This window comes from Palaemon carinicauda, chromosome 26 (genome assembly GCF_036898095.1).
Source record: "Palaemon carinicauda isolate YSFRI2023 chromosome 26, ASM3689809v2, whole genome shotgun sequence".
In the NCBI taxonomy this organism is placed as follows: Eukaryota; Metazoa; Arthropoda; class Malacostraca; order Decapoda; family Palaemonidae; genus Palaemon; species Palaemon carinicauda.
The window spans coordinates 89,422,677-89,437,925 of NC_090750.1; the positions used below are offsets into that span (position 1 = coordinate 89,422,677).

The 15,249-nt window shown below is 37.3% G+C and overlaps 1 long non-coding RNA gene across 1 annotated transcript; it reads right to left on the minus strand.

Moving 5' to 3' along the window:
• Positions 1-429: 429 nt before the first annotated feature.
• On the minus strand, positions 430-2,166 carry LOC137620268 (uncharacterized). Its single transcript, XR_011040038.1, has 2 exons — positions 1,314-2,166; positions 430-711 (listed from the first exon to the last, which is right to left on the minus strand). It is a non-coding gene; the product is annotated as an uncharacterized lncRNA (long non-coding RNA).
• Between the last annotated feature and the right edge of the window lie 13,083 nt (positions 2,167-15,249).

Genomic DNA, 15,249 nt, shown 5'->3' on the forward strand with positions numbered 1-15,249 from the left:
GTTATTAAACCCTTACAACAATCACATATTTAGATTATAGATAAATCACAATAAAGGGGACTGCTTCCCTGCCGGACACTAAAGTCCCTGGTTTAGTTGCTTAGTGGAGACAGATTCAAAATTACATTTAGGGGCCAAAGAAATTTAGGATGGGTGGAGCTAGTAAGAACAAGGTGTGAAAAAAGGCAAAAAAGTTTCTGGGAAAGGTCAAAGGTAAGTGGTATACAGGGGAAAACAGTTAGGCAGAATATATACAATAATTACAATAATGAGGAAGGTGTAACACCTCCCCCTAGAGGATCAAGCCCAGCGGAGTGGCTTGATCAAAGTTAAACACCTTAAATCTCCTGAGAAGGTTGAGAATGGGCCCGTGGCAAGGCATCAGCAAATACTTTGTCGCTGCTCTTGAGGCGATTTATTTGAAGGTTGAAGTTTTGAAGATATAAAGCCCATCTTAGTAAGCGCTGATTATGGGCCTTGGTGCGCTCAAAAAGGGCGAGGGCGTTGTGGTCCGTATAGACATGGAAACGGGAGCTCCTTGTAGATAACATTCAAACTTTTGGAGAGCGAGAACCAAACTTAAAACCTCCTTCTCTACGGTATTGTAGGACAGCTGAGGAGGCTTGAAGCTACTGGACGTGTATCCTATTGAGTGGAGTACCCCATCAATTTCCTGCAGCAACAATTCTCCAGCACCTGCGTTGCAAGCGTCTACTTGTAAAGAGAAGGGTTTAGGAAAATTAGGACTGTGCAAGTCTGGCTCACTACTCAAAATATTTTAAATGTTCAAATGCTGCCTGACATCTCTCATCCCATTCGTACTTTTTAGGGCTGGTAAGACTATGTAAAGGGGCAGCTACTTAAGCAAAATTACGGCAGAACTTTCTGTAATATGAAACCGGTTCTGGATAGTCAAGAATGGTATTAACATTTGCAGTTTTAGGACTGACATAAAATGTCCCAAGTAACTGACTATAGCTTGACCAAAAACACATTTTTGTAAATTTATTGTTAACTGGGCTTCTCTTAATCTATTAAAGAGCATATTCAAAAGTTTCATAAGCCCTTCTAGATATGCAAATACTCCCTCTAAACCCTGAATAGTGTAGTTAATTATGCGTTGAAATGTGGATGGGGCATTTGTTAAACCAAAAGGCATGCAAATACTCCCTCTAAACCCTGAATAGTGTAGTTAATTATGCGTTGAAATGTGGATGGGGCATTAGTTAAACCAAATGGCATTACTTCATACTGAATAACCCAAAAGGAGTTATGAAAGCCGATATAAGCTTGGCTCTAGATGTTAACTTCACCTGATAATACCCCCTGAGGAGATCTATCTTAGCTACATACTTCACTTGGCCCACAAGTCTATAAGGTCATCTAGACGGGGTAAAGGGTGACTATCCTTAACAGTAGAAGAATTTACTCTCCTGTAGTATGTACACAGTCACATGCTGCCATCCTCTTTTGGTACCAATCGACAGGGAGACGCCCATGGTGACTTGCTTGGTTTTGCTAATCCGGCTCAGAAGATATTCCACTTCTTTCATCACTAGTTTCTTGGCCGGGCTGATGCGATAAGGGTGTTGTCGTATGGGAGCAGTTCCTGGTAGAAATTCGATGTTATGGGTGAGGACTATACACTGACCTGGATTTTCCCCATAAAGTTCTGGGTAAGAGTAAATAAGATTTTGAAGTCCTGATTGAAAAGGAGAAAGATGTTGACATGAGTTTTCAGTCTTTCAGAGCAGCACAATTATCTACAAAACGCCCCGAATGGATGAATTCAGGTTCATTTAAGGTTTCTCGTCCTTTACCTCAACATTAACAATTTTGTCTCCATAACCAGTTTCAGTATTCCTGGAATTATACCTTTTAAGCAGATTGGCATGGATAATTTGAGTACTTTTCCTTCTATCAGGGGTTTCAATCACAGAGGTATGGTTATTGACATTTTTATCTACTTTATATAGACCAAGAATTTGGAGGAAAATGGGGATCCAGGGATAGGAAAATATGCTAGCACAAGATCTCCTGGGTTGAACTTCCTAATTTTTGTTTTTTGACCATAACTATTTTTCATTTTAATCTGAGCTTTGCTTAAGTTTTCACTGGCTATTTTACGGACTTTGGAAAGAGTTTCTTTAAAGTTACTCAAATATTGCTCAAATATTGTTGAACAGTTACAGTCTGATTAGAGTGTGGGGGCTTTAACCATTCATCTTTAATGCAAGGGGTCCTCTTAATAACCTCCCATACACCATTTCAAAAGGAGAAACACCAAGGGATTCCTGGGGGGACTCTCGTATAGCAAACAAAAACTTTACTCCTTCATCCCTATCAATATTGCTCTCGAAACAAAACTTTAACATACTCTTAAATGTTTGGTGCCATCGTTCAAGGACTCAGATTCCGGATGATATGCAGATAAGCTGTTCTATATTTAATTCCTTAAGGATTTCTGAAGAGTTTACTTGTAAAGTTAGAACCACGATCAGTTTGGATATCCTTGGGGATCTCGTAAGTAGTAAAGAAACTTAAAACGTGTTTAGCAATATTTTTGGCAGATATATTCCTAAGTGAAATGGCCTCTGGAAAAAGAGTACTGGGTCACATAAGAGTTAATAAATATTGGTTACCACCTTTCATCTTGGGCAAGGGTCCAACACAGTCTATTACTAATTTCTCAAAGGGCTCATGTGGGACTAAAATAGGCTGTAAAGGGGCTTTAGGAATTAATTTGTTAGGTTTGCCAGCTATTTGGCATACATGACATGTCTCTATGAAATCTACGTCTTTCCTCAAATTAGGCGAATAGAACTATTAAGTATTCTATGGCAAGTTTTGTATTGTCCCAAATGACCACCTGATCCATAATGTGCAATTTCCATTATATGAGTGCGTACTGAAGAAGGAACAATGATTTGGTATTTCTCACCCCAGGTATAAAAATTTGAGTAGTTAGAAGGACTAAAAACTCATTTGGATACCATTTTTATGATAAAAAGGAGATTTATTCAAAGATTTTATATCAACAGCCTTATCATGCAAACAAGATAAAGATTGCTCTGACTTCTGGGCAGCTATTAGTTTATCTCTAGACATTATCTTAACTAAGAAATCACTATCTACATCAAAGTCATTTACCTTTTCTCCTGTTTGGGCCGAGTGACTATATGTGTTGGGGCTTGTTCAAGATCTACCTTCTCATCATCCATCAAAGGTTTGTCCAAAATCACCCTGTCATCCATGAGGGTATCAGTGACAATTAAATTTGGTACAATTAATTTCCAGGCTAAATCATCACCAAATAGCAATGAAACTTTTTACCGGCAATTCTGTATCAATTGGCCCTAATTAAACTTTCCCTTTTACAAGTGGACAATCAAGGTAGACACTGACAAGGGGAATGGATGAGTTTCCAGCAAGATCCCTTACAACCACCTTCTCACCAGTTACATTATTCTCAACATTTGGTAAAGCCTTACTATACAACAAAGTTAAAAGCAGCTCCAGTGCCTCGTAATATAGTGACCTTAGACTTCTGTTCTTTCTCCCCCAAGGCTATTATACCTCCAGACTTAAATTCATCAAACACATGGATACATTTGCTTGCACATGCGAAACAGGTTTACTCTGGGAGGTTGAAAATTTTACGTAGAGTTTCACAAAAACATTACGGTAGTTATCAGATCCTTTACATTTAGGGTCTCTACAATCACGAATAGTATGTCATTTCTTACAATAACTACTTTTAGGATTACCAGAACCTTTGGAATTATCATCCGAAATCTGGGATTTTCCTGAAACTGGTTTTATAAAAACCTCTGCTCTTTTATTAGGAATGGACTTTTGTATTAAGGAATAAGTGTCAGCCAAGGAAGCAGCCTTTAGTAAATCTTTCTCCTGCCTATCTTCAATATAGAGCATTACATTAATGGTCCTTTTAATTTCTTCAAGAACCATTAAATTAATCATTCTTCAAGAGAAGTTACTTCAGCATACTTAAGCCATTACTTGAAAGCTCTAAGCTTGTCAGATGCGAATTCTATGAAAGTTTGGATATTTGATCTACATAAGTTACGAAAAGCTTCTCTATATCCTTCCTCTGTTATGGAAAATGCATCTAAGATTGCTTTCTTTACCCGTTTATAATCCTTAGTGTCATCCAGATGCCTAACAACCTTGGCAGCTTTACCTGACAACTTAGGTTTAAGGAACCATACCCACTGTTCAGCAGGCCAATTAAGGTGATTAGCAATTTCCTCAAATACCCGAAAATCATCCTCTAGATCATACTCTGTGAATAAGGGAACTAACTTTATATTTTTAGTCAGGTCAAAGGGAGATAACTCTTGTTCCATTTGCCTATTCTGAAGATTGATTGAAGCCCCCTTATTCCACCTCGATAGTTAAACTAGCTTCTAATTCTAATTTGGCTTCTAATTTAATTTAGCTTTCTCCATTAAACTTTTCTTTCTTTTTCTCTTTCTTCCCTAGCTTGAAATTCTAACGTAACTTTCTCCATTTCAAAAAATTAACTTCTCTTTTCAGCGGCTAGCAAAGCTAACTCTTCCTGTCTCAAAGCTAACTGAGCTTTTTCACGATCGACTGCAAGACGTTCAAATTCTAGCTTTTGTTCAATTGTAAGGGAAGGGGTTTCTGGAACAAGTTACTGCCTAGCTTCGTCACCCAAGGTTCCAATACGTATATAGTGAGCTATTATCACTTTCCTAATGTCAAACTTACGCATACTAGAACGTACCTCAAGGTCTAAATGCCTAGCTACTTCCATTAATTCAGACTTCCTAGCATCGGTAAGGGTATGCAATTCAGAGGAAGGATCCGCCACAAACTTTTGAGTATCAAACTTAGCCATTGTGAAAATTAAAAAGAAACTAAAAGAACAATATAAACACCTGAATTAAGAGTTTTACAATTCTTAAATTGGAGCTAACTTAGTAAAGCATTGATCACGCATAAAACCATAAACTGCGCATAAAAAGTAACAGATTAGAATAATATTTATACACAAAACATTATAGAACGGGAAAATTAGAATAAAAGGATGCAATGAAAGTATTTTACTCCCGGTTCAAACCAAATGAAGTCAAAAGGAAGTACCATCGCTCAACTAACAACCGTAACTTACTACACTGATTAGAACGGTAACTTCACACTTATGTCGAGGCGTTAACAAGATTCATTAAACTTTACAGAAAATGAATAAAGCAAGAGACTGGTATTTAAGGACCCAGAGAAAGACTAAGCACGTGAAAGTCACGAGTGATTCGAGAGAAATTTTTAGCAATGGTACAACAGATTAACTTTTTAACCCGCGCACTGAGTCTCTGTTATGAGAGGAGGGAGGGGGGGGGAAACCTTAACAAGGTTACCGGTAATCTCCACATCCCATGACCAAATTAAGAAAATGATTTTTGAAACCAACACTATGAAATACTTGTACACAGAAAAGTTAGCAAACTCCACAGTGGTTCAATTCATTAATAGTGGCTCTATTGAACTGGACAAATACCTCTCCAAGATTGCCCGGGTCACTCCGGATAGGTTCAGTAGAATAAAATCAGGCTTTTTCGATTTATCCAAAGGACGATTACCATAATGGATTCCCTCACAGTGATTCAGCATAATGTATTAAAGTGGACGTTCCTCAGGTGTAAGGAACTTGTTAATATCTACTCCTCCCTCTCGCCTCACCTCATACTTCTTAACTCAACAGGAATTCCTGACTCTACCCGTATCAAGATCTGGAATTATAATGTGTTCCAGTGTAACACCTCTGGTGAACAGGGGGCTGGTACAGCAATAGCGGTTCGGCGGGATGTTGCTGTCAAGTTAATTGATGGTTTCAATCATGATCTTATCGCTGTCGAAATGCAGACAGTACGGGGACCAATTATAGTCGCCACAACCTATCTGCCCCCAAGAAACCCAATATTTCCACAGCAAGATATATTATCATTAATGAGACGTAACATCCCTGTCTATCTGCTGGCTGATCTCAATGCAGCTCATCCAGCCCTTGGTTACAACAGAGCCAACCCTATTGGCACATTAATCAATGGCCTGTTGAATAGAAACCTTATAAGGTTCTTAGGACCAGATTTTGATACGTATTTTAACAGAAGAACCTCTAGTAAGCCAGATATTCTGCTTTCAAATAGATTTCATATGTTTAATTACTCTCTTACACAAGGCCCCTTATCCACTTCGGATCATCTTCCCATTATTTTTAAACTTACTGTGAGACCCATTATGGTGGTTGCTAATCCAACTTTAGATTTGAACAACGCGAACTGGGAACGTTTTAAGGACACTCTTGATGACTCTCTCTCTACTTTTGACGAACCCGATAACATCTTAAAGGATAAATCTTACATAGATGATAAGATAGCTTTCTGGTATAGGATGATTAAGGAAGCCTCAGAGCTCCATATCCCATTTAAAACTTTCAGAATATTACCTTATACTAAAGAAACGGATTCCCTAAAGTTACTTCAGATCCGATTTAAGCAAGCCCTGGAATTAGTTAACAACCGAGGCCCCACGCACCAACTTTTAGAGTATATTCATGATATACAAGAACGTATTAAAATAGAATCAATTGACCTCATTAATTCTACTTGGGAGGCTCTGTTAGACAAATGTGAAGGCTTTTATAAAGATCCTGCAAAATTTTGGAACATGATCAGGAAATTGTTGGGCTCAACTTCTCAGCCAATAGCGTACATCACCCATAATAACGAGAAGATCTATTCATCTCAAGATCAGGAGGTGATCATCAGTGGCTTCTGGTCCAATATCTTTAGAATAGACCCAGTAGAAAATCTAAGGTTTGACCAACGACATGAGAGGCATGTCACTGAGTCAATCCGTGAACATGCTGATCATATAATACCTTATGATTCTGTAGATCTTGAGAGACTTGATGAAGATGACCCTTTCCTCAAACCTATTCAACTCCAAGATATTATTAAAATAATCAAAAGTTTTAAAAACAAAGCTCCAGGCTAGTCTAAAGTAAATAAACTTATCCTTAGTAATTTGCCAAATTCAATGCTCTCTTTTCTTTGCAACATCTTTAATGAAACTTTCAGTATGGGCTATTGGCCAGATTTTTTTAAAAAAGCAGTACTTCCCTTTGTGGGGAAAAAGGGCAGAGACCTCACCTCAGTCTCTAACTATAGACCCATTTCGTTATTAGAGACACCGGGTAAGATACTTGAGAAAATTATTAAGGAGAGATTGGAGGATTTCCTTGAGGAAAATTTACTTAACAATAGCAATCAATACGGATTTACAAGGGGTAAAGGGACCCAACTTGCATTAGCTCGTCTTTACGAATACATTGCGGTCAAGTCAAATCTTGGGGGTCGTTGTAACCTAATATCTAGGGATGTCAGCCGAGCTTTCGACAAGGTATGGCATGAGGGCCTTAAATACAAATTAATAGAAGCACAACTCCCAAATCTAGCTACTAGGCTATTGTGTAACTTTCTTGATAATCGAGTGGCCATGATCAAGATTAAAGAATATATTGGACCAGAATTTCCACTACTATCTGGTGTACCTCAGGGCAGTGTTCTCTCTCCTTCACTTTACAATTTTTTTATCAGAGACACCCCTCCTCCTGCTCCTGGTTGTCTGCAAATCATGTTCGCAGATGACCACACCCAGGTAATATCTATTCCTAATAAGAACAAACGAATGTTGCAAATTAAAACAGTCAGGGAAATACAAAAAGTAAATAGTTACGAAAAGAAATGGAAAATAACAACAAACTTGAACAAATTCCAGCTCCTCCCCATTTCAGCTCGCAGTCCTGCAGAAATCATTGTTGACAATGTTAGAATTCCATTCAAACAAAAGGCCACAATACTTGGGTGTAACTTTAAGAAATCAGGTATACTTTCACACGTCATAGAGAGAATAGCTGTTTCTAGAAAAACTTTTGCTAAATTACTACGATTCAACCACTTATCAACTAAAACCCAACTCCGTTTATATAAATCTTTAGTAAGGCCGCAGTTAGAGTACCCCACCGTAATATTTGGAGCAATCAGCAAAACTTCCCTTAATAAAATGCAGGCAATTCAAAATAAGGCTTTGAGGAGAGCCTACAAAGAGAGCCCTCCCTATTACAATACAATTAGGGATTTACATGCTCATTCCAAATTGGAGCCTCTTAATGTCCGGTTTCACAGGCTTGGCCAGAAAACCTGGGACAAACTTGCTTCAGACGATGACGACCTTTGCACCCGAACTAGAACTCTCACTACTGAACATACTCGTGACCATTATTGGTGGAAGAGACTGGAGCCTGGGATCAATTGCGATCCTCCTAGGCCCAGATTCATTTCATCTGATTGATTTCATTAGAGATTCATTTTGCAATTAAATTGTAATTTCATTTAAGCATTACTTCATCATCATCATATATAAAAAAAAAAAAAAAAAAAAAAAAAACCTTCATTAACCATCATACCCTACTTAACCAACATAATGGTGACAGTCACTCAATTAACGTAATGGTGACAGTCGAATGGTGTCCTTTTGCTTGGCGTGAACCAAAAAACCTTTCCTATTCCTTCCTGTCTCTTCCCGTCTTGAAATAACTCTACTACTATCTAATGTCGCATGAGGGTCTGCCCCTCTCTTTTATTCTTTCCCTGTACTTCATTTTCCCCCCCTTTTTCCCTTCTCCTTTCCCATCCCAGGTACCTGCCCTCGGGCTATAAACTGGATTGTATCCAGGGGTACTTATCCTTTCCCCATATTCCCCACTTCCCTGTCCTCATCGTACTCGTACTCGTTTACTAAAACAGAAGTGGCCACCTTCTGTCACCGAAAAATAGATTCCTCAGCGGTCTAGCAAACACAAAAAACAGACACCTAACTAACTATAACTCGGGATGTTAATATCACGTAAGGTTGAATAACGAATCACCAACGACATAAGCAACCGATTCTTCACGAGGTTGTCAATTATTACATACCCACGAAGTTTAGCAAAAATCAACGACGGTCCCCCATAATATTATCCCAGTCGTGAGAGAGAAGGGTAATTTACCATTTTAGCAGGCGGGTTCAATGGACCATAATAATAATAAAAGAAAGGTATTTGAATAAGAATACGATCAAACAAGATTTAAATATAGTAATGCAGAAATTCTTTACAAAGCATTACAACTAAAGGACAGGAATGACAATAGGACAAATGACAAACGACAATCAAGTTTCTGGGAAAGGACAAAGGAAAGTGGTATACAATAATCACAATAATGTGGAAGGTGTAATAAATACTCAAAGAAACGAATATATTGACCTTCATGGATATGCCTCTTGTATAAGTTTATAGGTTAAAAATATTAATACAAAATACTAATATAAGAATTATAGATTTCTAAAGTTTCCGAAAGAGGTATATTTTTTTTTACATAAGTATATATACTCAAAGAAAAGAATATATTAACCTTCAATTGTGCCTCTTGTATAAGTTTAAATGTTAAAAATATTAATACAAAGTACTAATATATGAATTATAGATTTCTAAAGTTTCCGAAAAAGGTAAATGATTTTTTTACATGATAAATATATATATACTTAAATAAACGAATATATTGACCTTCAATCATGCCTCTTGTATAAGTTAAGAGGTTAAAAATAATAATATAAAAGTACTAATATATTAGAAAATAAATAGTAAAATATAAAAAGAGATATATGGCTTGATAGAAAAAAAATTTCAACTATGCCTCGTGTATAAGTTAATAGGTTAAAAATATTATTAAAAATTACTGATATAATAGAAAATGAATTTCAAAGTAGAAACGGATATATCGCTTCATAGAAAAAAAAAATGTTTTGTTGCAGCATCAAAAACAGGAATATCAAATGATTAAATTATAACTCTCCTAATCAATTGCTTTGAACCAATTATCCTATAAATCCTCAGTCGTTGGTCTCTTTCTCCCCTTATTGTGTTAATTCAATTTATTCCGTTTTCATGTGATATTTTTCTCTCCCTTTTCTCATTATTCTCTTTGATTTCTCGTTGTTCTAAACAATGGCTTTATTTTTCCCGATATTGAAATTGCCCTTTCGAATTAAATCTTGATCAATGCGATTATTTTCTGATTATTTTTGGCACCCCTGAGGTTAAAATGTTCCGCTATGCAATTTTACATAAATTTGACTTTTAGTAAATGTAATTGTTTTCCGATATTTTGTATCCGTGAGGTAAATTTCATTTCATATTTATTTAATGTATTTATAAATTGTTGTGTTATTTCATTGATCAACGAATTTTTCAACATGTGTTGTTTTTCCTCTCATTCATCACCATCTACCCTACATGGAAAGGTTACTTTATTTGAGAAAAGAAGATATGAGAGTCAGTCACCATGATTTCGCTGTCGAACATTTTCTCTGCCAAGTTCACCCCGTGACTCACTGTCAAGCATTTTCTCCGCCAAGCTCACCCCATGATTCACTGTCAAACATTTTCTCCGCCAAGTTCACCCCATGATTCACTATCAAAAATTTTCTCCGCCAAGTTCACCTCCATGATTCACTGTCAAACATTTTCTCCGTCAAGTTCACCCCATGATTTCCTGTCAAACCTTTTCTCTGCCAAGTTCATCCTATGATTCACTGTCAAACCTTATCTCTGCCAAGTTCACCCCATGAATCACTGTCAAACCTTTTCTCTGTCAATTTCACCTGATAATTCATTGTCAAACAATTTCTCCACAAAGTTCACCACCAAGATATGCTGTCAAATATTTCACCTTCCAAGTTACCATCTATGAGGTCTCCTTCAAAAATTTTTTCTCTGCCAAGTTCACCCCACGATTCACTATCAAATATTTTCTCCACAAAGTTCACCCCACGATTCCCTGTCAAATATTTTCTCCACAAAGTTCACCCCACGATTCACTGTCAAAACATTTTCTCCGCCAAGTTCACCCCCATGATTCACTGTCAAACATTTTCTCTGCCAAGTTTACCCCATGATTCCCTGTCAAACCTTTTCTCTGCCAAGTTCATCCTATGATTCACTGTCAAACCTTCTCTCTGCCAAGTTCACCCCATGATTCACTGTCAAACATTTTCTCTGTCAATTTCACCCGATAATTCATTGTCAAATAATTTCTCCACAAAGTTCACCACCAAGATATGCTGTCAAATATTTCACCTTCCAAGTTCCCATTCACGAGTTCTCCTTTAAACATTTTCTCTGCCAAGTCCACCTCATGATTCACTATCAAAATATTTTCTCCACAAAGTTCACCCCACGATTCCCTGTCAAATATTTTCTCCACAAAGTTCACCCCATGATTCACTGTCAAACATTTTCTCTGCCAAGTTCACCCCACAATTTCCTGTCAAATATTTTCTTCACAAAGTTCTCCTTATGATTCACTGTCAAACATTTTCTCTGCCAAGTTCACCCCCCGATTCCCTGTCAAATATATTCTCCACAAAGTTCACCCCCAAGAATTGCTGTCAAATATTTCACGTAAGTTCTCATCCACCGAGTTCTCCTTCAAACATTTTCTCTGCCAAGTTCACCCCACGATTCACTGTCAAATATTTTTTCCACAAAGTTCACCCTATGATTCATTGTCAAATATTTTCTCCACAAAGTTCCCCCTATGATTCATTGTCAAATATTTTCTCCACAAAGGTCACCCCATGTTTCATTGTCAAATATTTTTTCTACAAAGTTCACCCCATGATTCACTGCAAAACTTTCTGAGTCAAATTTACCACCTCGATTTCACTGTCAAACAATTTTTCTCTGAAATATCTCGCATCACTGCTCAAACATTTTCTCCACAAATTTTACTGCCCAAAGTTTCTCCGCAAAGTAATTCACAGTTGGCCAATATCTAAAAACTTGAAATTATTCTTTCAAGTTATTTGTATCACGCTTATATCATACGCATTCACTCTAAAAATATCGCCACTCTAGTCAGCAATACATTTGTTTCTTTACTATTTTGTCTCTGTTTATCTGCCTATGTCTAAAAAGACTTCAGCTCAAAATGCAGTTGGCTAATTTTAATGAAATTCAGCTGTTTCCGACAAAGCTGATTAATTTGCGAGACTAGTACACCAATTCAGATATAACGGTCTAAGTAAAATAAAATGAAAGAAATATTTAGTCTATAGGATCCATTTTCCAATTTAAACAAAGCAAATGCAATAATAATCATCATCATCATCATCACCATCACCTCCTACGCCTATTGACGCAAAGTCGTCTCTATCTTGAGCTTTTAATTCAATACCTCTCCATTCATAATCTCCCACGTCACATTCCATAGTCCTCAGCTTGGGTCTTCTATTCCTTCCTGTGCCTTGTGGAGCCCAATTGGAAGTTTTGTGAACTAATTTCTCTTGGGGAATACGAAGAGCATGTCCAACACATCTCCATCTACCCCTCACCATAACCTCATGCAACTATATTGATGGAGAATATCTGCCTGGAAAGTTTCACAAAATGTGAAATTTCGTGATGACCTAGAATGAGGGAGGTCAAAGTTTTCCTACTGCCCTTGGTAAAGATTTTAGTTTGAATGATACCTTGAAATCTTGATGATATGATCAACTGCATTGCCTAAAGCTGTTTTAATTGGATAACCTCCCGTTTAGAGGTTTAATGGCAGAGGCAAGGGACAGTGCTATTGTCCTGGTGAGGAGGACAATGCCCTAGAGATTGACCATATATCCATATGATCAGCTCCCAAGCCTCTCTTCACCCAAGCTAGGACGGGGGGGGGGGGGGGGTTAGGTAATGGCTACTCATGAATCAGCGGGTAGACCTATAGGATACCCCAAACCCCCATCCTTAGCTCACAAGGATGGTGAGGTTGTAACGACCAAAAGAATTAGAGTTTGAGCGGGGCTTGAACGCCAGTCTGGTGATCACCAGGCAAGGATATTACCAGCAGGCCACCACAACTCTAAATTGTGTTATGATGATATGTAGTTTAATCAATCACAGATTGTACTGCTTACAGGCTTTTTTTATCATTCATATTTCAAGCTTCTCCCTTGAATCTTGTAACGTAAACAAGACTTTCACAGTAAGGCCTTTCAAAGGAGAAGTTAGTAGGCGATATTTCTAAGTGTGTCTGCCTAACTTTTCTCCGGAAGCTCTTTACATAAATATTTTCTTTCATATCGTGAGAGGAATCTCTTGGCAGAGGCTCAAAAATGTCTACGTAACATATCAAGTGGAAAGAATTGCCTCAAGAGGGAGATGTTTGTTAGAGAACATATCTGTTACGGATCATTCAGACCTGCTCCTCCTCTTCCTCCTGCTCCTCCTCTTCCTCCTGCTCCTCCTCTTCCTCCTCCTCCTCCTCCTCTTCCTCCTGCTCCTCCTCTTCCTCCTCCTCCTCCTCCTCCTCCTCCTGCTCCTCCTCTTCCTCCTCCTCCTCCTCCTACTACTACTACTACTACTACTACTCCTTATCATCTCCTCCTACGCCTATTGACACAAAGGGCCTCGGTTAGACTTCGCCAGTCGTCTCTATCTTGAGCTTTTAATTCAATAGTTCTCCACTCATCATCTCCTACTTAGAGCTTCATAATCCTCAGCCATGTAGGCCTGGGTATTCCAACTCTCCTGGTGCCTTGTAGAGTACTCAAGAAGGAACGCGTAATAAATGTAAATTATTGTTTCAAGTAAACTAAATGAAATAAAAAGAGGAAAAAGAGCCAATATAAATATATGCCCTAAAAGCTTCTTGGAAATAAGTAGTAATTATCGATAAGTAAACAAAATAATAATGATATGTATATATACAGTATATATATATATATATATATATATATATATATATATATATATAAATTGATCAAATAAATCCCAGATATAAAGGCATCGGAGAAAATAGGGAAGAAACCACGTACGTAAAGAAATTATAAAATCTGTTAGAACTAGTGGGGCACTCACTAGAACACAGACCTCCGCGGCAGCATATTATTTCTCAACCTTTTGCTCAACCTTGACCTTGACCTTAACTTTTATTAATTGGTGTGGATTTTCATACATTCAAGTATGAACCAAGTTTGAAGTCTCTGTGACAACGATGTCCAAACTTATGGCTGATTACGTGAATTGGATATTTTGCTTGACCGTGACCTTGACCTTTGACCTTAATCTTCCAAAATTTAATCATTTCTAGATGTTTACATAATAGTTAATCCCTGCAAGTTTCATTACTTTACGATTAAAATTGTGGCCAGAAAGCTGTTCACAAAAAATGCACACACAAAAACACAAACAGAGGGGTAAAACATAACCTCCCTCCAATTTCATTGGCAGAGGTATTTACTAATACTAGGGTAGAGGCCAAAGCAAAGTCCTTCAAAAGAAGGCAACCGTGTTACCCAATACGATTGGGAAAAAAAAAAAAACACGCTAATAGACGAAGTGAAGTGAAGGGTAGAAGACTTGAAAAATATTCTAAGGCTGGATCAAAAGCTTGATTCCAAAATGAGGATAAAACTGAAAAGAATAATATGATAAATGTTTGAAAGACAGATGGGAAGTGATCAATCAAGTACAATATGAACAAGAAAACAGATGCCTGTCCCTACTCTCTCTCTCTCTCTCTCTCTCTCTCTCTCTCTCTCTCTCTCTCTCTCTCTCTCTCTCTCTCTCTCTCTCTCTTTTGAACAGCCCTTATTGATATTGTTAGGATCGATTTTTTCTTTCAAACTATTGAGATTTCAATAACATCACAAGTGGCATCGAGTACACTAATCACCCTCTATCCTTTCTCAGAGCGACTCTGAGAAAAAACTTAATCTTCGTATCTCCAAAACTCTTCTTTGTAATTGTTCCTAAAAAGAGTCGTTCAATCTCGAAGAGAGATTAGCAATTTCCAAGAGATTACAAGAGCGATATTAATGCAATACAACACAAACATGTAACTCATTAATTTCCATGATTCGATCAAGATAAAATGTTATAAAAAGTTCCATTTATGACTGGAAAACAAAAAATCAATAATCCAGGTCATTAGCGAGATGTGAATATGAGGACGTGAAGAATTTTGATGGATGCCACAGTATTTCATCGTTAACTCTATCTTTTATAATGACAGTTTCCTGGAATTCATGAGTGGTTATATATATATATATATATATATATATATATATATATATATATATATATATATATATATATATATACGAACATATTAT